Raw genomic sequence first — 25,507 nt, 5'->3', positions numbered from 1 at the left:
GAATGTCTTACAGTTTTCAAAACAGTGTTTCACAGAAACCATGTAAGGTGGGTGAGTCATGGATTATTACTGTCTCCATTTTGAGTACTTAGGAAACTGAGTATCTGAGAGGTGACTTCTCCAGAGAACCATGGCTGATGAGTAACATTTCCAGACCTACAGGCTGTGCCTCCCAAGCCTTGGCCAGTTCCAAGCTGCAGCCAATGTTCCAAGTAGTGTTTAGTCAAGAGCGCCTGTGTCCTTATGCAGAGTTAATACAGGATGCCAAGCCTATAGAAGTGGCTAAGATTTCGGGGTTAACCCTTGTCCAAAGGAGAACCTCAAGATGGGTAATCTAAAGCTAGCTTTGTGATCAGACTCAAGAGAGCTGACTTTTGTTCTTATCTTTCTGTTAGTCAGTTCTTTCCTGGATTTAATAGAAATGCTAGATTCCCCAGCCTCTGCTCCAAATTGGGGAGTGCAGGAAATCTAAAGTAATATGAGCATCAACGAATGTCCTCCCCACACTGTATCAATGGCAAATGAAAGAAATCATATTTTGTGAAAATCACTTAGATGTGATTGATCAATTTGGGATGATGAGAATCTATGAGAGAATGAAGAAAGGAAGGAAACAAATATTTATTGACCTCCTTCATCCTTACTTCCTGTGACTGTTCCCAATTTATAGGTAAGGTATCCAAGGATCAATGTATTGGGCCGACCTTCCCAGAGAGACATAGCCAGCTCCTGATGGCTCCGGGATCTGAGGATAACTCAGACCCGTGATTCCTAACCTGAAATGCAGCACAGAACCCATCTAAGGAAGTTTTCAAAATACATATATCTGGGGCTGGCACTTTACTCACTCAATCAAAATCTCCTGGAGGATGAAGGGTAGGATGGGGACTCAGGGAGGTGGCTTTTGCAAAAGCCACTCAGGAGGTTCTTATAGGCACCCTGGTTAAGAACGCTGGACTTTGAGGGAGGCAGTAGCTGTTTTCAAATATTGGCGTGCTGTCTTGGGAAAGAGAGATTAGTTTTAAATCTATAAAAAGATTGAAAAAAATAGCAAAATGAAAATTCATATACCCTTTACCTAGATTTGCCAATTGTTCACATTTTGCAACATTTGCACTTTGTCTCTCTCTCTCTTTCTCTCTTTCTCTATATATAATTTCTGAACCACTTAGAAGTAAGTTGCAGACATCATGACATTCCACCTCCAGAGAATTCAGCATGTGTTTCCTAAGAAGTAGGACAGCTCTTCAACATAACCACAATAAAATTATCTTACCCAAGAAATGTAACCTTGTTTAAATAACTAATACACCAGTGCGTATTTGGATTTCCTCAATGGCCCTATTATTTTTTTGATCCAGGATCCAATCAAGGTACTCACGTTGTATTTGGTCATCATACCTCTTCACCACCTTTCATCTAGAACAGCCCGCCTACCTTTATTTTTTCTTTCAGGATGCTGACATCTTTTAAAAGCGTAATCCGGTTGTCCCTTAGATTGTTCCACGATCCAGATCCATCTGATTTTTTTCCATCATGATAACATTCAGGTTAAACATTTTGGCAAAAATACCACATAGGTCATATTGTGTACCTCCCTTTGCATCATATCCATAGGCACACATTATCACTTTGCCCATTATTGACGTTGCTAAGTTTGAAGACTTCTTAAGGTTGAGTAATAGCTTTTAAAGACAAAGTCTAATGGCACATACTGATTAGTTCATGAGCAGATATTTAACTTCCATTTGTCTCATACAGCAGAGCAAGTTTGCAGTCTACCTAACCATAAACCAGTCCTTCTTCCATTCTCAACCCAGACACATTTCTGGGATTTATACATTCCCTAGGTACTGGGAAAAGGGGATATCGACATAGGCCAGGAAAAGCAGAAAGGTGTTGGCAAGGAAATGGACTTGGCTTGTCCTTAAAGAAAGGCTCATCTTGAGCTGCCTAAGCCTCTGGCTGTATTAACGTGTCACTGACTCTCCTGCTTTTAGCCCAGGGGAAAGGATGTTCATTAGCAAGTCTAGCTGATGGAACATACTGGCCAAGTGGTACCCATTCACCCAAAACCTTTGCTGTAAGGCCAGCCTTGTGCACACACTTTTTTCCATTTATCAATATGTCCTGGGAGGACTCTGAATGCCAAAAAAATTAGGGTCGAAGATGCATGATAATCATCTGAAATTGTAAATATTTGATCTTAAGCTTTCTGATCTCAAGTGAAAACCTGGGTAACACTGATTTCTTGGATTTCAGGGGGAACCATCACCACTGTTTTCCCCATGGGCTGAAACTTAGATTCTTAAGAGGAAAGTATCCAAGACTGAGGTAGATTAGCCAGCCAGAAAGGAAGAGGAAGCATATCCAATAGAATCTAATTAGATGTTTTAAAGTCCAGAGACAGTCTTTCCAAATAATTGATGTATTAAATATATATACACACATATATACAGACATATATATATATATATATAGGCACTCACATTTTAATGATATTGCTTTTAAAAAGACAGAAAAATTCTATTGACATTATACATACTTATCAAGAAATTTTGCATTTGTTTCAATCAATGAGTGCTTTAGGACTCAATGCATCTGATGTCCTCAGGCTACAGCCACAAACATGCTCTCGGGATTCTTTTGAATGCCCTGGAATGCATCAGGTACCTTTTAAAATGCCCTGTGGAACCACTGGGATGAGATTCGAAGGGAGAAAAATGTAAGTAATGCTTACACTGGAGATGTAGAAATTGCTTCTGAAATCGCCCTGATGTATGTAAAATTGAATCTATTTTCGTGGCATTAGGAAAGTGACTGTCTGGCTTCTGCATCGGTGTCTTTAGGAGACCCTGAGGTTATTTGCAAATGTTGAGGAAGTATTGAGAGAGGCAGGGCACGAGAATGGTTGTCACATAGGGAAAGATTACAGAAGAACGTGCCCTGAGCAATTATTTCATTATTGAACAAGTGGGCTCTTGCCTGATTCACACTCTATGCATCCCTGTGTAGGTTTGTTTTCTGGGGTTTTCTATTCCAGGTGACTGCTAAATTTGCAACATCCATTCAATCAAGGCTCGCAAATTTGTGTAGGAACAATGGCCTCGGGCCACAGGGTTGTTGGGGCTCTGTCAGGTATGGACTGTTGCTTTGGAGTGCTTTGGTATTCTTGAAAAAGGAGAGCATGTCACATTTCAGGGACAAACAATGTACATTGTTTTCAGTTTAAAGAAATTCTTGCTTTTATTAAGTAATCCGATTTTGATCTTATCGCTCTGTGTACCTGATTGTTATATTTTTCTGAGATCTTTCATTCACTGGGATCATTTTTGGGGTCTTTCTTCTGACACTTTTTTTATATCCATGCTTAAACCTTCTTCTTTATATCTTTTATTCATAGTGTCCTCTTCTCTTTGTTCATTTTCAGTCCCAATCAAAATGCTTCAAAGCAAATCCATGTTGAATTCCTATGATATGGGGCTGGGTTGTCTGCCCTTCGCATAATGGTGTTTGACAGACTCGCTGGCCCACTGGGCACCATTAGTTAACTCTGTCTTTGCCATTATGCTTCTGTTCTGTTGAATGATTCCATGTTGGTGGGTGAAGGCAATCCATCTCTAAGGATCGTCAGACACTGGGCCTTCAAGCTCTTTGCTAAGTAAGGAAGCAGGCATGATTGAGGCCTTGGAGGTGAGATTCAATGGCCATTTTCTCAGTACTTAGTACATGCCTGTCCCTGTGCTATGAGTCCTGGGTGCAGATTGGGAAGGGGAGTAATTACAACATGAATATAATGGGGCAGTGTCTCACAGATAATGAATGTTTCTACTTGTATGTCTTTCATAGTTTACGAAAGCTTTTTGCAAAACACTAGAGCCACAGAGCCTTGTTCCCGCACCATAAGCAGGTTTATTATTACTGCCATTCTACAGATGAGGAAACTGAGGTTCAGAGAGACTCCATGCCTCAAATCGCACAGTCATTGCCGAGTCATAATAAGGATCCATTTCTCCTGACATCAGTTACGTTCTGTCCACCTAGTTATGCAAAGAATTTGGGAATGTATCCAATAAAAGTACCTACAATAAGACAACTGTAAGAGAAGTAAATAATCAGGATCAGGAAAACAGAAATGGAGACAAGAAGGCCAACACTAGGTTATATTAAAATGTAATTATATTATATTAAAATGTAATATAACTTGCAGGCTAGTAACTTTCATATTCCAATTTGGCTCTGAGCTCTCTAGTAGCAAAAGCCCAAACAAGAAGATAACTTTTCTTGGCGCCCACTCTGTGCTAGATATTATGCTTCCCATTTTGTAAATGAGGAAACTTCATTTCAGAGAACTGAAGTAATTAAGCCCACAGTCTCACACACAGATAGTAGAGATGCGATTGGAAACCGAAGAGCGTTCTCTGACTCCAGAACCCACGTTCCTACTCCTGTACCATGAATGGTAGCCCACCACACACCGGTATTCCTGAGTGAGGCCACTGATGGCTGGGAGAGAGGGAGAGCTCCACTCCTCTCCCAATGGCCAGCCAGCTTTTCTACCATGTGGGCAGAAGCTGCTTCCAGAGCTGTGTCCTGCATAGAGGTCTGGGGCTGGGCACTGGCATGGAGTCAACCAGATTCCCATGAGGTGCCAGGTTTGTGATAAGCATGTCCAAATATGGCATCTTAGTCCATCTTCACAGTGACCCTATACAGTCAGTGTGTTTATTTTCAAATCCATTTTACAGTTGAGGAAACTGGTGCTCTGAGATGTTAAAAGATCTTCTTCAAGTCGTATGATGAATAGATAGTGAGATCTGGACCCCAAACAAGATGTTCTACTTTTAAAACCAAGCATCGTTGTCTTTCCTCTAACCTTTAGCTCTCTGTTCACCAGAAAGCTAGGTGAAGGAGAGAAAGGAGATCAAGGCATATAGCCTCGCTGGCTGGGGAGAGAGTGCCTTCTCTTGGTTCCTCTTTCCACTTCAGAGCCTGATGCTCCTGCTGCAGGAAGGCACCTGCTCAGTGGATGCTCTCACAGGCAGGATCTGTGGGAATCGTCCCACAAGGAATCTCCTAGGAAGTGGAACTGTAGACCAGATGGTCCCGTCCTCAGGCATTCTGAGCTGCACCAAGCCCTGGATAGATAGAGAGAGAGAGGAGCAAGGAGTGGCCCCTGTCTGCAGAAAGCTTGCAGCCTGCAGCCTGCAGCCTGGCAGGGCAAACAGACGGTCCAATAACAAGTATCTTTGCAGAACCCAACCAGGGCTGCAGTGGCAGCCTGCAAAAAGAGTCACAGGATCCTTTTCTCCCCTTTGTACCTCCAATGTGACCAAAAATATACCTGCTAGGCAGCATACAGCAGCCTCAGGAAATATTTGCTGCTGATGAAGAGGATGGGTCCTGAGACTTGATGCCCTCCCTGTCCTTCAGCCCACAGATCTCATAAAAGGGTTTCCTTGCTGGCAGCTTCAGGGAATATTCAAGCTTAATACCCCATGGGATAGTTGAGCAGAGATGGAGTAGGCAGAGGGAAGCACAAGGCAAAATTTTAGCCTGATTATTTTAGGAACATGTTATGTAACTAAAGCAATTCAAATGGGGAATACAGATCATGACTTTAAAGATGTAAGCGGGTTGGCTGGAGTTGCAGGAAACTCCTTAGGAAGATGCCTTAACTCTTTCAGGAGGATGTTGAGCCAGCTGGAGAAATGGGTCTCTGGGAAAATTGCTCTCACTGTGGCCTTCCCTGGGGAAACTATTGAAGATGTGTGATGTTAAGGATTGCTAATGATACCTTTGTTCAGAATCTGCTGGAGCATTCATTTTGCTAGATGCTGTTCACGTGTTATCTCCAGTCCTCGAAACACTGCAACCAGGTAGGAGTTACTATTCTGATGTCATAAATGAGGAAACCCAAGCTCAACGAAGTTAAATACATTTCTGCTGTCCCATCTTTGCAATATCCCAACTTGACCTTCCCTTCTTTTGCTTTAAAACTTTCAGTGGCTCTTTGTTGGCCCTGAGGTAAAGGCTAAAATCGTAAGCATGGATTCCTGGGCCCCCCATGGTTGCTGACCAAGATGTACTCTGACCATTGCCCAACTCTCTGGCCCATATGATACTCACTGAGTGTTTGAATGTATGAATGAATAAATGATGGAGCTGGAATCCAAACTAAGACCTTCTAGCTCCAAGCTCATATCTAATTCAACTCTTCTGGTAGTGAATTCTATCTTCTTTTAAGCTGAAATCTGCTCTCTGTAACTTCCATCCATTCATTCCTGTTTTTGCACACAAGTTTGTATGGGTCAGCAATCATATGCTGGCCCTTGTCTGCCCTCTGGTGTCACATAGGGTAATGAAATCAGTCTTTCTCTTTCTTCAGCACCCGCCCCCTCCCCCAGCTGTTGGACTGCAGCCCCCTATGCGCCCTGCACATCCTTCCCTCAAGCTAAGCAGCCCCCACATCAGCCATCAGCCTTCTTCGGGATACATTTCTGTTTTCCAATCTGCTCAAAATCTTGACTGGCACTTCTGTCTGCATTTGGTCCGTGTCCGTGCAGTGTGTGGTTTTCAAGAAGAATGTGACCCGCTACACTGGGCTGAATTCCTGGATGTTCAGAGAGCCACCCTCACCCTCACTCTGGTTTCCAAAACTGGGTTCAGAATACACTGCTCATGTTTGGATTAACCTCCAAGGCCCATCATACATCTGCCTGATGCAGAGCTCATGGCTTCCAGCTTGGGCTGCCTCATTCAACTTAGGTGAAAATGATTTTTTTGAGCCCAAGTAAAGGACTTTATATTTCATCTGTGCTGTGTCTTCTTCTTAGATTTGACCCTGTAATCCCAGCCTCCTGAGATATTTTTGATTTCTGGTTGTGTCAGCCAATGAGTTCACGTAATCCTCCCAGTTTGGGTTCTCAAAATATAATAATTATTAGATTACTAATATTCATAATACCGTTTGTCATCTATTGAACATTAATTATGTGCCCATTTCCAGCTGAGTGTTTTATAATACAATATGCATTGTATTATATCGTTTGTATGTCGGGAGAATTAGATGTGTTATGATTATCTCTGATGATTTACAGGTGAGGAAACTGAGGTTTAAATAGTAAGGGACTTGCCTAAGCCTTCATAGCTTTAAATAGCAGAGCTGGAACTTATACCCAGGTCTATCTGACACACCTAAGCCCACAGCCAAAACCACTCCACTATACTGTAGATGTTATTATCCCCATTTTATAAAGCAGGAAACTGAAGTCCACAGATACTGAGTCATGTGCTCAAAGCAGTTGTTCTGCAAGTGTGGTCCCCAGATGAGAAGCATCAGCATGATCTGGGAACTTTTTGGAGGTAAATAATCGGGCACCACTCCGGGTGCCAGGGGTGAGCCCCAGCAATCACTGTTTTTAATAGGTTCTCCAGGTGATGCTTCTTCACACTCAAGTTTGAGAATCACTGGCTCAAGGTAAATCCCAGAACTATTAGACTCCCAGCTCTTGTTCTTCATGTGCCAAGTTGTCTCTGATAATAGGAGAGTTACAGGCACACTGGGAGAGAAAGGCCAACTCCCCCTTTCTCGGGGTGGATGTACCAAGAAGACATTGCCATTTGGAAGTGCTGGACCTTAAGGCTGCTGAAACCCATTTATAGTTGTGAGAGTCGCCAAAGCCAAGGGTCTCTTCTCAACCATCTCTGGACCTTTCTCTCCTTTTGTCTAAACAGCGAACAACCTAAGAGTCAGAATGGAAGGAGTGGAAATTTACAAGGAAAGCAATCATGAGTCACACAGTGAAACCAAGAGCTCAACAGAACATTCTGAAGAGGAATTTAAAAAAATGCATGAAACTCTGTTTGCAGGGACCATTATATTTTCTAGTTGCTCCAGGATTAAATTGAATCTAGGAGAAGAATTGAATGTTACAAGCTTGCCACCTCCAGTTTTATTGAATGTTTTATAGGGATTATTGAATATTTTCCAATCATCCACTTGGCTGACAGATTAAAGAACACTATTAAGTTCCTGCCAACCCAAAGTTGTTTATTCCTTAGAAGTGCAACATGGAAATTTAAGTGGCCTTGAGAAAGCAGACAAATTGTCCATCACAAACACTACGGAGTTAAATTAAAACAAGTTTCACAGAAAGATCTTAGACTCAAAAAGTGACATAATAGACCATCAAACCCAAAAATTACCTTAGACCCCATCTGATCCAACCTCCTCAACTTCAAGGTGAAGAATTGAATCCCAGAAAATTTTCTCAAGGCCATTCATTGAGTCACTAGCAGAACCTGAACTGGAATTGGGGACTGTGACCACTCTAGTCCTTGTCCTATGACCTCCTTCAGAGGAATAAAGGATGGTCAATAATGATTTTTCTTCTAATATTTTCCGTAGACCCCCCAATCTGACTTCTGCACAAATAGAGCCTTCTCAAATTGAATTATACTTTTCATCTCCTGGTTATGGGAGTCGCTGAGGTGTTCCTTTAAATATTCATTGAATGCCGACTATGTGCCTAGCGGTGCAGGGATTGTAAAGATAAATAAGACATGGTCTCTGCCTTCAAGGATATTTCTGTCCTCCAAGAGGAGACTTGTAAGTGGCTTAGTTTCAATAAATGTGGTAAGTGATAGAGAAAAGGCGTGTATAGTGCCCCAGGAACACTGATCAGAAGCTCAGCAAGTGATTAACTCTGACAAAGTGAGTTACATAATACCATGTAAGGAGGTGGATTTTGATTTGAAGATGGTGCAAGAGGAAGATTGTCCCAGGTGGAAGGGACAAAGACTTGGAGGTGGAAGGGGCATGGAGGACTTGGAGAAGGGGGCTTAGAGTACAAGCTGCTCTGTTTTGAGAGCACATGGCCAGAGATGTTGCTGGAACAGAGGCTGGAACCTGCCTGAGAAGGGTCTTGCATTTGTAGCCTACTTAACTTCACTTTCCAGGAAGGGCAACCTATTTGGAAATTCGAGTGATTTCATTGTTAGATGTCCTTGTATGTTGTGGGAACCTGGCCTCGTATTCTCTTCGATTTGTATGCGTTCAGTTTTCCATTGTAGATAAGTAGGGATAGAATTTTATCAGCTACAGACCTTTACTCTTATTGTGAACTGGCTGAGCCATTCCTTCTCAATACCCTTTCAAAGTGACCTCAGTAAAGCTACAGAGCTGAAGTTGCTTTTGACAATTTATGCTAGGCCACTACATCTTGAGAAGAAAATAGAATTGTCCTCTATACCTCACAGGTGGTCCTGAATTACGACAGGGCACTTAGAAAGTGCTTGTTAAAGTAATCAAGGATAAAGAAGTGATGTTGAAAATGTAAATATATAGTTGCTAGGTAGCAGAATAAACTGAGCTTAGAGACAAATTTTTTTTTTCCCTCGGCTCGAAGCCACAGCCTTGATAAGTTGAAAATATAGACAATAATTTTACTAGCTAACATTTTGCAAGTAATTACAGGACAAAGCACTTTACATGCATCATCTCATTTCATATTCCTATCAACTCTATGAGGTTGGTTAGGGAAACTGAGGCTCAGAGAATTTAAGTAACTTGCTCAAGGGCGTACAGCTACCAAGAAAGCAAACCCAGGTTTGAACCCGCGTTTATACGGTTGACCTGTCAGCAGCCCATCCTTCTTGAAATACTTTCTCTGCTTGACTTTGCCGTCCTGGGTTTTATTCTTCCTCCCCAGCTATTTCTTCTCAGCTTCTTTATTGATTCCTCCCCTTGTTCCCAAACTCTAACGATTAAAGCATCCCAAGGCTTCGTCCAGAACCTCCTTCCTGCTTATACTTGGTCTAAGTGGGTGGTGGTGACATTAAATGAGATAATGAGCAAAGGAAGAGGCCAGAATTGGAGGAGAATGGGGGAGTTTAGATCTAGACAGATTAGGTTTAGGGTGCTGTTGAGTCATTGAAGAGTTGTCAAGTAGGCAGTTGGATCTGTGGGCCTGGAGCTCAGCAGAGGAGTAAGTCCTGGAGATATAAACGTTTGCTACACTGTGTATGCAAGGTGACTGAAGACTTTGCCACGAGTAAGGAAACTGAGGCACATTGAGATGAAAGACATTGTCTAGGGTCACTCAGCAAGTTAAGGGAACAGCCAGAACGCTGAACCAGGACTTACATATTAGAAGTGCCTGTAGAAAAGCAGTTGATTAAAGCTGAGGGGAAAACGGGACTATAAAAGGGGCTGTGTGAATATGGTCCAAATACGGAAACTTCTGGTCATCCACCTGGACCCTGAGATGGAACTCAGGGTGTGTGAAGGAGTTAATGGATTAGGTGCCCTTGTGATAGTCTACTCAGCCTGGATTATGATAGGATCTCAATGTCCAAAGCAGAATTTTGTGATTCACAGTAGAAATTTCAAAGAACCTGAAGTCTTATTTATATGTTAGTGGTTGAGAGCAGATCTATATAACTTGGAAAGCTGGTGAAGGAGTTATAGGGTTGACTCCATCACAAAGGTTGAGGAGCCCAACCTAAAGTTCTTGCCCAGGTGTAAGATTGTCCTGCTACCCACAGAGGTGGGCAGCAGGTATAAGATAAGAAGTAGAAATTTAGAAAGGAACGTCTTTACAAAGTAGCATTTGAGAAAGTGGTAGAAAATATCACAGGGCAAAGGACAGGCAAAATCCCTCTGTCCCCTGCATTACCATCACCATCATTCTCTGGGTGGTCTCCTCATATTTCTGAAGGAGGGTGTCATGATGTTTAGTTACTCAGGCTGATTTTTGTTGGGATGCTGTTGACTGTATTGAGAGAACTACCCACCCCACATCTAACATGTCTCAAGCCCATACCTACCGCTAGAGTATATGGATGTCAAGGGAGGAGATTCTCCAAACAGCTACTAAGTGTTGGTGACACAAACAAGAAAAAGGCAATTCTACCCATGATGTGATAGGGAACACAGACAGCAGTGATATGACTTCATATAGTAGAGATATGTATAGAAGCTGCTAGGGGAGTGGGGTCTAGTGAAGGGAGGCTGTCCTGGTCCACTAACCATGTGATTCATCTCTCTTCAGGTGATTTACTTTTCACCTTGCCAACTATGTGAGTTGACTTCCTATTTATATGGATGCTGGAAATGAAAATAAAATTTCAATTTCTTGGCACTAAAAAAGAAGAGATGTGTTAGATGTAATAGTAAAGATACATTCAGCAGAGGTACAATATAGAATAATCTCGACATGTTCCTTTCCCTTACCTTCTACATCCAATTCAACACCAAGTTTTGGTTATTCTACATCTTCAACGTATCTAGAACACATCCACACCCACTCCTCCATCCTTGTCCAAGTTTCCACCATCTCTTACCTTGATAAGATCAGTAGCCCTTAAATAATCCTGATATCCATCCTTATTATTCTCTAGTCCATGTTCTTCTTAACAGCTAGAAAGGTCTATTCAAGGCAAATCTGAATATGTTGCATCCCTCCCTGGCTTAAAACAATTCTATGGCTTTTGATTGTTCTTAAGCTGCAAACCAAGTCCTCATCCTGACCCTACATATGGGTGTTGTCCTGCCTATCTCTCCCATGCTCTCACGTCTCACTGCCCCCTTCTCTGTGAGCTCCAGTCACACTACCTTTCTTCTCTCAGTACATTAACTTTTCACACTCTTTTTACCACAGGGCCTTTGTCTATGCTATTGCTCTATCTCAAGCAGCGTAGGTAAACTACAACCCATACACTGAATATAGCACACTGTCTGTTTTTGTAAATAAAGCTTTATTGGAACACAGCCATGCTTTTACAAATTGTTTATAAATTGTATATATATAGCTGCTTTTGTGTTATATCAGTAGAATTGAATAATTGCTACAGAGATCATCTAGCCCAGAAAGCCTAAAATATTTGCTCTCTAGCCCTTGGCAGAAATGTTTTCCAGCTCCTCATCTATAGCACTGGCTATACCCACACTCTTTTCCTGATTGACTCCTTTAGATCTCAATTCATGGATTTCTTCCATTCCTGACCCCTTTCTCCCCAAACCAGAATGGATTCCTTTGTTAGGTGCTATCACAGAATTTTGTTGCCTTTTCCTCAGCACTGACCTCATCTTCCAAATATGTTTGTTTAAGGTCCGACCCCTCTGACAGATGATAAACTTCAAGATGGGGGGCTATTTATATTTTGCTTACTACTGTATCCCCAGCATGTAGCATGGTGTGTGGCACAGAAAAGATACCCAAAATTCTTATTTAGTTGAGTGGATAGATGAATGGATGGATATATAGACAGCTGGGACTCAGGCATAGCAATCCTATATACTAAGTCAAATGAAAAGGAATATTTGGAAAGCTCCTACAGCTGACACTACACTGTTGTCCTGTTTTCTGCATCCAGAGTTGAGTGCAGGCAGAGAAAGGAAACAAAGAATGTTTCTTTGCCAGTCAGTGAATATTCAGATCTTAGCATGTCTCCCACCCCTTCCACCAACTCCTAGTCTGCCAACACTGAAGGGAATTTTACAAGTTCCTTTTTGTGGTTCCTGCAAAACTGGGAGCTGCTACTCAGAATATCCTCAAGTAGCCAACCATTGGCTGGTCTGGCAATGTGATACAATCATTCGTCCAATCATAGGAAAAGGAAAGGATAACAGCTGGTGGTCTTCAAACTGCACACAAATATAGGCAAAGACTCAGATGGGCTGCTATCTGGCTCTGCCAGTGGAAGAAGCAAGAAAACTAGCAAACACAGGAAGCAGATATAACAACAAGCTGTGGTTCTCCATTGCTGGATGACCTCACAAATAACCTTGGGGACATCAGTTATCTTAGAAAGTTCTAGGAGATAGTAGACACCTGTAACATTGATCCAATCTGTATGGTCATAGAGGGCTGGCTTCTCCACACCACTTGTCTTGGGAGCTGAGATTTTTTTTAGTTAATTGAAACTCACTTACTAGGTAAAAAGGTCCTTCTGGCTTACTAGGTAAAAAGGAAAGGATTTGGACATAATGGTTTGCTAGGTGACACAAAACTAAGATAAGTTGACAGGATATCAGCAGGAAATGGAATTAGGCTTCTCAGGCTCCTTGAAGATAATCAAGGAAAACATCATGGAGGGGTTGAATTTTAAAGGATGGTGGTCAGAGTTTTTCAAGGCTGAAAAGGAGGAACATGTTGTTGTTCTCTGTTTTGTTATAACATGCCATGTCAACATTTAATGTCATAAAACAGCAACCATTGTATTTTACTCAAAATACAATGGGCCAGGAGTTTGGGCTGGACACAGCATGGATGGCTTGTGTCTGCTTGAAAATGAAACAACTCAGCTGGAATGACTTGAATGGCTGGAAATGACTGGGACAGCTCTCCAAGTGCCATATGTCTGGGGCCTCAGTTCTTCCTCAAGTAGCGTCTGCTAGGGATGAAATGCCCAAATAGCTCCTTTATTTGCATGTCCGACCCCTTGGTTGAAGTAACTAGAACATCTGGTACTAGCTGGCATTGCTCTCTTCCTATGCATCTAACTTGGGCTTCCTTGAAGCCTCATGGTAGACTCATGGTAATCAGACTTCTTGCATGATGGCTGGCTTCCCCCAGCGCAAGTGTTCCAGGAAAGCCAGGATGAATGCCAGTCTTCTTAAAAACCAGGTCCACAACTGTCCAGCATCACTTCTGCTGCACATTATTGTTAAAAGTAGTCACAGGCCAGCCTAAGAGAGTGGATAAGCAGGCTCTACCTCTCAGTGGGGGAAATGGCATATGCCTACAGGAAGGCAAGGAATTGGCAGTGGTCATCTTAGAGATAAACTACCATACTGTTCCAAAAGAATGGAATACATGTACAAGGGAACAGAGGTGTGAGAAAGTCTACTTGGCTAAGACAATCAAGAATAAATAAGACTATTTCCCAAATCTCCAGTTCCTACTTTGCTTAGAGTGATAACTCTTCCATTACTGGCATATGCTTTGGCAGGGTCTCTGAAGATTTTCAGAATCTAGAAAGAACTTTTTGCTCTCTTGCACAGTTCCTTGTTAGTGTAAATATATTTCCTGGAATACAGAGTCCAAAAGACATCAATAATGTTAACTTCTCCCCAGGGCTTGAGAGAGAATCTGAAGGGCAGAGACAGATGTTACAGTCTCTGTCCAAGGTGCTTGGACAGAGTTCAAGGCCCCTTGAGTTCAGGGTGACCCTGACCCGTTTCACAGGAAGTCCTTTCCCTTGGACTTAGAATTGTGGATATTTTGACCTCCCTGGAGTATTGGGAGTATTATCTCCACGGGGTTAAGTGGTGAGAGATGAACCTGGAAACGTAATCAAGGACTGTGTCTTAAAGGGTCTCAAAAACTAGAGAGTTGGAAATATGTTTTCTGCAGGGAGCTAACACAGATTTTAAGTGGAGGAGCAGGGTTGAGCCTAATTTTAGAAAGATCATCCTAGTGACAGTGAGGGGAATGTATTAGTGTGGGAGTTAATGAGGTTAATAAAAAGTAAGTATTGATTCTTCATATATCAGATTCAAGGAATGTGACAGCACAAAATACTGGTGCACATGAAAATTTTATTTTACGCATACATCCACACCCACACCCTCACATACACACATACCTGATTCCAGAAGTAACAGTCACTACCACCCACTTGGTGTGACCAACTCTTTGTAATGAAGCAGGTGGTAGAGAGAGGATACTCTATGGCATACCATTCTTGGGGCTGTTGTTAAGTCAAGAAGTATTGATTAGATCTCCCTGCTTGCTCCCTATTTTCTTGATCAGTCAATATTTTGATGGTTTGATGGCTGGAAATATTTGGACATGTTTTATTTTTTAAATGAGTGGGCTTATTCAATTAATGTCTCATTGGGCCAGTTCAGTTTTTCCCAGGTGAAAACCCCTTTCATATTCAGGGTCTTTGATCTAGGTTAGATGAAATTCCCTCTGATCTACAGATGTGACAGAGGCTCAGAAAGTAAGAGAGTCATTCCAAACTGGCAGAGTCACTTCTGCTTCTTCTGCAGTGAAGACCGATGTGGTCCTCCACTGAGTCTTCAGCCACTTGTGCTCTAGCAAATGCATGCACTTGTGAATCTGGTCCCTGGGCACTGTCTTATTAATAACTTTTGTTATTCTGTCCCATCACTCCTTTCAAATTGGTCCATCAGCAAAAGTTTACCTAATAATTCAATGTCATTATTATGCTTTACTTATAAAATAGCTACTTGCCTATCCTGTTCTGCAATTTACAAATGCAAATCTCACCATGCCACTGCCCAACTAAAACCCTGTCACTGGCTCCCCATTGCCCTCTGGATGAAGTTAAAAGTCATCTTCTGGCCCACAAGCCTCAGAATGATCTAATTCCTGTCTACATCTTTGGTCTTATCTCTGGCCACTCTCTGGATTGCTCAATATAGTCCAGTCATATTGACTTTCTTTCTATTCTTTGAAAACACTAAGTATTTTCTGACATCATGGCTTCCACAATTCTGTTCTCTTTTCCTAGAACATTTGTCCTTTCTATCATTCATTATTTAGTCCCCATTTATCCTTCAGATCTATGATGAATTGTCACCTTTTGAGGGCTTTCCAATTGCCAGTCTAAAGAGTGGCCATTTTTTCTCGAACAGCACTAGGTTCTAGTCCCTTTCAGCATGCAACACAAGTATAATACGTGCAAATATTTATTCACTTAAGAGTTTTTGGTAATGTCTGCCTTCTTCACTAGACTGCAAGCTCCAAAGTGCAGAGACCACTTCTATTTTGGCTACCACTGTATTCCTAGAGACGAGTATGGTGCTTGGAATATGATAAATGCTGGACCAGTATTCATTCACTGAATGAATCATTAGCTAACTTTGTGGTCACGATGGATCATAGTGATTCATTTTTGACTATTCCATATTCAACCGACTGTTCTTGTGCATTGCTGGAAAAGTAAGTACCTGCAGGCACAGAGATGACTAAGGTTACGCCAAGGTTTTAATCCCATGGTGGAGGCGAGGGGACCAGGGAGAAGACCATTGCACTAGTCTGAGAGAGATATATAGGGTTCACTTTGCAACTCCATTTCTTAAGAAGCTCTAATCTTGGTATCTTTGTTCTAATCATTAATTCTAAAGGCCTCATCACCTAATACTGGTTCCCTTGGGCTCCATCATTCTGTGCAGGCCTGGAAAACAGAAAGAACACTCTTCAGAATGACTTTGTGGCCCCTGCTGCCCCTACCTGCATGACATCCCCCTCTCTCCTCAGGCGGCTCTATGCTTCTAATTTCTTTTTCTTCCCCACCCCTCATCCCAGTCACTGCTTACCCTTCTCCAATTTTATTCCCTTGTGGATCTTCCCAATGTCTGGAAAACCTGAAAAGTCAATTTACCTTTATGTATTAAGGGATATGCCTCACTGTCTTTAAAAGGAAAAGTAAAATAAACTAACATTTATTGAGCCCTAACTATGTGTCAGGAACTATGCAGAATGTTTTACATATGTAATACCCTTTAATCCTCACAGCCTCTGAAGTGAGGGGCTAGATTTCTTTCACAGGTATAAAGATTGAGGTTCAGAGAGATTAAGTAACTTGCCTAAGGTCACATAGCTATTAAGTGGTAGGACTGGGATTCAAGCCTAATCTTCCTCTTGCATATGATCCTACTACTATAATGGACTGTCTCCCAGATAACATGCGACAAGCAGACACTTCTGAGGCCACCAGGGGGATGGCATACTTTGATAGCGATGTCTTCAAACCCCAGGATATAGGCTATTCCTTATTCCACATATTTCTAAGGTTGCACTCCTCTCTTCAGTGGTTAGAGCATAGCAAGCTTCATAACCCTGCTGCCATTCATTCAATAATGTTTGTTGAGCACCTACCATGTGCTAGACATATTATAGGCTCTCATGCTACATCAGTGAATAACGTAGGAAATCTTTCCTGTCTTCACAGAGCTTACATGGTAGTGGTGGTAGGGAGGGAAAAGAGAAAGACAGTAAATAAACAATGGACAATACAAGATAAGAAAATTATATGGTATTATAGAAAGTGATAAGTGCTACAAAAATGTGGAACAGGATAAGAGGGACTGAGAGTGATAAGTAAAGGAGGATTACATTGTTACAGAAGTGAAATTTGCCCAAAGACTTGAAAAAGATGAGATTTGTGAGCCATATTGGAAAAGAGTGTTCCTGCCAGAGGATCTTAAGGCAAGAATATGCCTGATATGTTCAAGGAAAATCAAGGAAGCCCAGAGCCTGTGCCAGCTACAACAGTCCAGAAAACAAGGCTTTAATGATGAAAACTCTGCACCATTCTTTGTTGGACAGGACTTGGAAGTCCAAACCAGTGGAGCCCATGAGAAGCATGTATTTCTCTGAATTTAGATCCTTCCAGAAGGCACTATTGTAAATGGGTTGATCCAAGATGCTTCCAAAGGACAACAAAGACCCTTACACCTATGAGGGCTGAGTCTACTGCCATCCTACCCTTCTGAAACAGAGAGCAAACCCTATAACCTTCAAGCTCTTTGCCCGTGATAAAGCATGTGTCCAACTGTAGGAATCTGTCCTGAAGCCACTGCTTTCAGGATCTCTCCTTGGTGCTCATTCTGACATTCCTTAACCCAGTAAAGTCTGGCATTGAGTCCTGCCTCCACTTGCCCATTTCTGGATTCTACTATGACTCCTATCTGGCTATCCTGGACTATTCCAGGTCCTCAATTAGGCTTGTCACCAGTGCTATGACCATGGTGATTTCCCTGCCCCTCCCAGAATCTAGTACATTTATCCCATTCAGACTTATTCACTTGGTCCCTGCTTGGCAAGGAGCCCAGTGTAATGTTGTTAAGGATGTTAGCTGGCACAGTCACTTCTTTTATTGTTTTCTAAAAGCAGTGTTGCTTTTTCAACTGACCCTAGACATGGTGAGTGTTTAGTCACCATTCTAAGTCATTTATTTAGCATGAAAATTTATTAGTTAGGCCTTTGTTTAGCAAATTCATCACATTGCACTTTTTACTTAGCAGACTCACTTAATTAGTGTTTTATTACTGGAATCGACTGTCAGTTACGTGGCTAATTCATTTACTTAGGGAATGAATTTTTTATCTGGATAAAGCAATTCAAAGTGCATTGTTAACTCTTTAATGATTAAAGATTGTTGTCAGTGGCAATTCATGTTGTAAGGAAAATTAAACCATTTATTTCCCTTGAAGTATCAGATGTTGGAAAAATCCTTGGAAAAGTGTAGAAAGAATAGTTTAGAAACTTTCATGAATTAAAGAACTTTCATTAACTGGATGGCTCTGAACATTTGGCAAAGCTAAGTAAAATTAGCTGGAGGGTTTTGAATGAACCCCTTGGAATAAATTAGTATAACATATTCTTATGTGTGTATATTGCTGTAATTATAAATGCTCTTTCATTGACATTATTTCTTGAGTTCTCACAAAGACATTGTGAAGTGACATTGGAGTATGTGGTTGACAGTCTCTAAAATGGCCCCAAAGATCCTTGATCCCTATTACATATTCTTGTATAATCCTTTCCTTTGGAGGCAGGCTGGATCTAGCAAGTGGCTTCTAATGAATAGAATGTGACAACGTATTGGGATGTAACTTTCAATATTAGGTTATAAAAATACTGTGGCCTCCATGTTGGGTACTTTCTCTCACTCTCTCATTTACTTTCTCTATGGGAAGCCAGCTGCCATGTTAGAGGGTTGCCTTATGGAGTGGCTCACTGAGCGAGGAACTGAGGGCAGTCTCCAGCCAACAGCCAGTAAGGAACAGAGGCCCTTACTCCAGTTACTCATGAGAAAATTAATCTGCTAACAATCATGTGAATGGACTTGGAATTGGATTGTCCCCCTTCTTCAGACACAACCATACTCACAGCTGACAGCTTGAGTGACACCTCGTGAAAGACCTTGAGCCAGAGGTACCCATTAAAGCCACACTCAGATTTCTGACCTACAGAAACTGTGAGATAGTAGACGTTTATTATTTTAAGTTGCTAAGTTTTGGGGTAGTTTGTTATGTAGCAGTAGATAACCAATATATGGCTTAACGTGTGAGATGTTATAATAATTCACCAAAAACCTCTGGTTAATAAGTAGTAGAGCCAAGATTTAACTCTGGTTCTTCTGATGAATTTCTGTGGACAAAAAGAATATGAATACAGTTAAGACCTCTCATTGCAACTTTCAGGGGTCCTTAAAATTGTTGACATCCCACAAATGCAACTATTCAGAGGCTGTTTTTCTATAACAGTGATTCCTTTGTGACCTTCCCACCTTCATTATCATGAAAAGAAGCCACTGGGATTCTGGAAAAACTTGTAGGACTGATTTTCTTTACCATGTTTCAATCAGGAATTGAGTCAAAATTCTCCCTTCTGGCCCCCAGTCACTGCCCCAGCCTCCATTAAATGGTTATAACAGTAATTCCCAAACATGACTGGCCCCACCCTAAAGCTACTGAATTCTTAGGTCCATTGGTGGAGCCAATGAATCTATGTTTAACATTCTTCCAGAGTGTCTCTTGTCTAGCACCAAGATTTGGGACCCACTATACAAAACAAAGTAGGTCACCATTTCTGTGGTCAACTTCTGTAATTCAGCAGCTGAGGGTCTCCCAGGCTAGCGGTTGATGCACACACTGCTTTATTAGTTCTTAGGAGAGTGTTAGCTGTCTGTTCTTCCCAGAGAAAAAGCCATCAGCTTAGGTTCCTTGAAATTTTTGTTTGATTGATTTTGAACAATACTAATCTGCGCTACCTCATTCATTCACTAAGAGCAGAAAGGACAGTGTCTGCTTTCTTTTGAGCAATTCTAGGACCATTAATGAACAAATTATATTTAACTGGAAGTTCCCTTTGAGACCATCTAACCCTTGCTACTCAAAGTGCGGGTCCATGGACCAGCAGCATCAGCATTACCTGGGAGCTTGTTACAAATGCAGACTCTCAGACCACATTCCAGACTCACTGAATTAGAATCTGCATTTTAAACTATCTCCAGACAATGTACATTAACATTTGAGAAGCATTAGTCTAACCCAACTCCCTAATTTTAAAATTAAGATCCAGGAAAGTAAAAGCAATTGTGCAAAATAGTTTCGTGGAAAAACCAGGATAAAAGTCAGGTCTTGTAAGTCCAAAACTGCATTATTTCCACTCTATTAGTGTTCTGTTGTGTTTGTGGTTTGTTGTATCCACAAACTCTGCTTATGTATCCAGGGCATCGTCTGAAATGGAGAAAGCAGGCTTCCGTCTACACAGTACAACGGCAAACTCATTTCAAACAGCTGTTACACGTTTAAATTTCCTCTCCCAGACAAGTTTAGTTGTTACATTTTCTCTTTCTTGCACATCAACGAAAGACAAAGTTACCTGTCAGGCTGAAGATTGTAAAACGTGTCAAAATTGAGTTTTTCTAGTTTAGCTAAGTATTACTCTGCAACTATTTTGCATACGTTTGTCTTATTATGATTTTGATGAATGAGAAAGAGAAAATAAGGCAAACCCGTGTTTTCAGTGTGAGGCATTATTTAAGGTTTTTTTTCTTTCTATCACACATTTTCCTATGAGGACGTGGGTCTTGGAATGTACTGATATATACACAACACAAAATGCTGGGCTCGTTGTTTTTATGTGAACACCACCCTGGAGCCAATGAGAAACTCCAAATGCCCCATCCAAGCTGGAGTCATGGTGAAGCTGACAACCTTCAGTCTGATAGAAGCGTGCCCTTCCTCACGCAATCTCAGCCTTCCTCTCTGCTCAGACTCCTCTCAAAAGCCAGCACAGGGGCCAGCCGGTGGCGCAGCGATGAAGTGTGCACGTTCCACTTCGGCGGCCCAGGTTTTGCTGGTTCGGATCCTGGGTGCGGGCATGGCACAGCTTGGCAAGCCATGCTGTGGTAGGCGTCCCACATATAAAATAGAGGATGATGTGCACAGATGTTAGCTCAGGGCCAGTCTTCCTCAGCAAAAAGAGGAAGATTGGCAGCAGATGTTAGCTCAGGGCTAATCTTCCTCAAAAAAAAAGAAAAGAAAAATTTTTAAAAAGCCAGCCCAGTATTGCTCTCTTTTCTGCTTGCAAGAACATCTAAACTATACAATTTACTTTTCTTTATGACATGTTCTTCTCAGTTCATTTGAATATTCTATTTACATTAACATGTGCAGCCATATACAGAATTTTTTCCTAATAATATTAAATAACTTCTCAATAATATTAATCTTCCCAACATTGAGTGACTTCACGGTTTCTTCTTACTTTATTATGTACTTCATCCTTGTCTGATAAATAGTACACTTCCCAGGAATCCACTACTTGCCAGTCAACATTTGGACCACACTTTATCATCAGTTTATGAAATTCTTTAGCTACATATATCCTTGTCTATTTATGGGATATTTTTCCACTCATCAAAGTTCAGATAGTCCATTGCTTTCAAACATAAGTGCCTCTGGAAGTACAAATGAATGATGAGTACGCAATAATTAAACATTAGATTTAGCTGTTACAAGAAAGGGCTTGTGTTTTCAGTGAGTTCATTTTAAAGGTCCAGAATTATGTCCATTCTCCTTTGTGGTTCAGCAGTATATTTCCAGGATCCCATACATTCCCACTGGTTTTATTGTCTCACTTCCTTGTTTGATCACTAAATGTGTAAGACCAAAAAGCATCCTGTTATTGCTACATGTCTGCTACTTCTGGCTCACCCAGGGATCTTTATTTTGTTTCAATTGAATTCAGTTTAGAAAACCTATGCTGGAGAACACTGGGATCAGCACTTTGGCTGTCTTGTTTTCCCACTGATTTTCATGAAATTGTGACAAAATGAAAAAATATATACCAGTGGTTTTTTCAGAGTTTTTTTAATAGTGAAATCCTTTCTTCAAACACAATCATACCTAGAAGTCTATTTTATACAACAGAGTTTGAAAAACATTTGGCTCGAGTTGGAACAGAAGTGAGAGAATACCCGTGTGCTTGCCAGGCCGTGTACCCACCCGTGTATGCATATACATACACCCACTGCATGCACAAAACTCCACAGGGGGTCCAATTCTCTGGCCCACAGGAGAGACTCTGAACAAAGAGTTCCCTTCAGACTTTGGCTCAGCTCTTAGGACACTAAGTCCACAGACGAGTAATTCACTTATTCTTTCTCCTCTAGACCACATAGGTGAAACTTTCCACTTTAATGATTTACAGAAAATGAAAATAACGACCCAACCACTAGTCGCTTAAACAAGTAAAGACAGATGGCTTTTAACTCACAAAGCATGGGTCTATCACAGGAATAGCACCGTCTAACATTGAGCGGCACGTGGCATGTACAGCCACATGTGGTGGCCCTGTGGACCCTGGATTATATACAGCAGCATCAAGGAAAGAAGGCCCCAGTTTGTTAGCCTCTGGCAGACTTTAGGGTTTTCCTGAAAGACATTTCCTTTCATTATTGCTACAGTCACTGAGGGTGCAGTAACTAGCCCTCTGCTTAGAGACAAGAGAGAAAGTCAAAACTAGTATTCTGTTGGGTGAAGGATCCTTGTACTGGAACTGCTTCTGCATTTTGGTTGTGGTGGTGGTCACAGAAATCTACATATGTGATTAAATTGTGTAAAACTAAAGACACACATGAACACACATGAACAAACCCACACACAGGTGCATGTAAATATCTAATCTGAATAAGAGCGGTGGAATGTATCAATGTCAATTTCCTGCTTGTGCTGCTGTGCTACAGTTATGCAGGATGTTAACATTGGGGAAACTGAGTGAAGGGTATATGGGACTCCTGTGTTATTTCTTATGACTCATGTGAATCTACAATTATCCCAGAATAAAACTTCTCTCTTAAAGAAAGCTCATGCTTTGGTGATGAGCTGATATGTAACTTCTGACTCTGGCCACGTCCTTCAGAGTCTTCTGATGTGTTTTGTGGTTTTCTGGTCATTTACTCACTGTTCAATCCAAACATGTGATAAAAGTGTTCTACCAGTTTCTAGCAATTGTGAAATTGTTTATTTGTGTCTTTTTTTCTTTATCACTTTTGGCAGAGCTTTGTCTAATTTATTGGTGTTTTCAAACAAAAGAGCCAGCTTTTGCTTTTCTTCAGCTTCTCTGTTGTATCTTTAACTTCTATTGTGTTCCATTAACATCTGTTCATATATTTATTTACTCTTCCTACTTTTAGTGACTATATTTTTTATCTCTGGAAGTTAAATTTGTATTTTTCAAATCTACCCATCCTTTTTCCATGATGTGTGGCATTATTACTGTGGTTCATAGTCTTTCCATTTTCTCTTTAATCAATCTAAATGTATTTATTTTATAGTCTCTTTGATTGTTCTATTATTTTCAATTCTTGGGAGGCATATTTCTCTGTGTGTATCATGTCTGCCGACTCTCCTTTGTGAGAATAAGCTTCCTCACATGGCTTGTCGTTCTTTATACTTTATTTTTCCCTATGAGTTCATCTTTAGTGGAGGCAGTTTTGTTCTGTGGGAATCAATGTGTCTTGGATTATGAAAATACCTCTAGAGTGGTTTCTCATTTGCTTGTCAGAACAGGAGGATTTCCAGTGGTATTACGCGGGTTTGTATGTTGATTTCTAGGTTTGCAATTCCTCTATCACACGCATAGCACGAATGTGGACTCCAGATCCACATGTGGTAGAGGCCTAGGCTTTCTTTTGTTTCACTTTGACTCTATTTGAAAGCTATATACCCTTCTTTTTATTCTACTAATTGATACCTTAAAAATACACACACACACACACACACACACACTCACACAGATATGTACATACACCCTTGAAATTAGATCCTTTACTCAAGAACAAGATTAAAATAGTATATATTGATTGTCCATTATGGAAGGTGACGGAGTTGATAGATTTATTTTTAGTGATGTATCAGTCACCCGCTTCCTGGTTTTTGTTAGTAAAATTTCAGATTTTAGCCAAGAATTCTTATATTCGATTTTTTTACAGTTTCTCTTTAAGAATTCTTTTTTATAGTTCATTCTGTTTTGAGTCATATTTATTTTGATATTTATACTCATATCTACGTTTAACTGATTTTGGTATTTAACAAATAAGTTCTTTTATAGTATGATTTCCTCCAATCTTATGGTATTTTTGTTTTTTCCCTTATTTTCCAACCTCCCTAAGCCTCTGGAAAAGAATCAGAGCCAATGTAATTTCTGAATCTTTGTGTATCAGGGAATGTCTTTCTGTAGGCTCACAAATGAAAAAACAACTTATATCAGTGTATATATACTGGGGGTTATAGCATTTTACCCTCAAAAATTTTGTTCCATTGGTTTCTGACATTAAAATTTGAGTAGTAGAACATGTGATTAGCATTGTTTCTTTTCCTTTACAGATAGCCATTTTTTCCAGCCTAGATGTTTATCTGAGCATTTCTGCATCAATAATGTTTAAACAATTGTATCAGGAACTCTGTTCTATTTTAAGTTTCATGTAGAGAACTCTTTACATTTGAAGATTGAGGTTTTTATTCTGCCAAAGAGCTGTTTTCACATTGTATCCTTTATTATCGCTTCTGTTTCACTTATTCTGTTCTCTTCTTTAGTAACACCAATTATCTGTCTCTTATATGTCTGTTTTCTTTTCTCGGAAAATGTCTTCTTGGTGCCTTCACACATGAACACACATGAGCAGATAATAGATACAGAGGAAACAGAAGTCTCAATCCCTTGAATTTTCATTGCAAGGTTCTCAAATTAATTCTCCACAAGTTTTTGCCTGTTGCATATTCTCATTACAGATTCCAATGTCCATTTTAATTCTGCTATTGCATTTTAGTTTCCTTACCATCTTGCCTTGCCTCACCCCGCGCATTTTTTTCCAGTTGCTTCTTAACTTGATCCATATTTTGAAAAATCTGTTGTCTTATTATTTAATCTTTCACTTCCTTTATTTTTCCATGTTTTCTTGAATTTTGTTCTTGACAAAATTCATGCAATCTAAAATGCATTTCTGTTTCTGTTGTGTAGGTTAAGATACCTGTAACAGAAAAAAAAATCGAATTAACTTAAATAATAAGTTAATGTATTATCTCACAGAACAGAAAGTCAAGAGCTAAGCAAGGTCCAGGGTTGGTTGAATGAGATGCCCAAGAATGTCATTAAAGGACCCAAGTTCTTTCAAGCTCTCCACTTTACCATCTCTTGTTGGCATTGCCCACAGCCTGGATCCCCTCGTGGATGCAAGATTGCTTTAGCAGTCCCAAGCATCAAACCCACACATGGTAATGTCTAATGGGAGAGAAGGACCACTGGAATATCCTTCCTGGAAGTAAGGAAGCCTTTCCTAGAAGTCCCCTAATGGAACTCCCCTCCTATCTCATTGAAAATTTTGGAAAAATTGGCAAAAGGGATAGGAACACCTGACTGGCTTAAGGAAATCAGGATTTACCCCTAGATCTAGGAATAGGATTATCCTCCCCAAAGTCACGTTGGGAATGTGTGGGCACCCAAACTAATTTGGG

The 25,507-nt window shown here is 40.8% G+C and overlaps 1 protein-coding gene across 1 annotated transcript in view; it reads left to right on the top strand.

Annotated features, from left to right (window-relative positions):
- Nucleotides 1-25,507, top strand: part of PTPRT (protein tyrosine phosphatase receptor type T) — a 1,006,957-nt gene that overhangs the window by 893,566 nt on the left and 87,884 nt on the right. The window lies entirely within an intron of this gene.

The sequence above is a fragment of the Equus quagga genome, chromosome 12 (genome assembly GCF_021613505.1).
Source record: "Equus quagga isolate Etosha38 chromosome 12, UCLA_HA_Equagga_1.0, whole genome shotgun sequence".
In the NCBI taxonomy this organism is placed as follows: Eukaryota; Metazoa; Chordata; class Mammalia; order Perissodactyla; family Equidae; genus Equus; species Equus quagga.
Note: the sequence above shows the minus strand (reverse complement) of the source record. Positions and strands in the feature narration are given on the sequence as shown.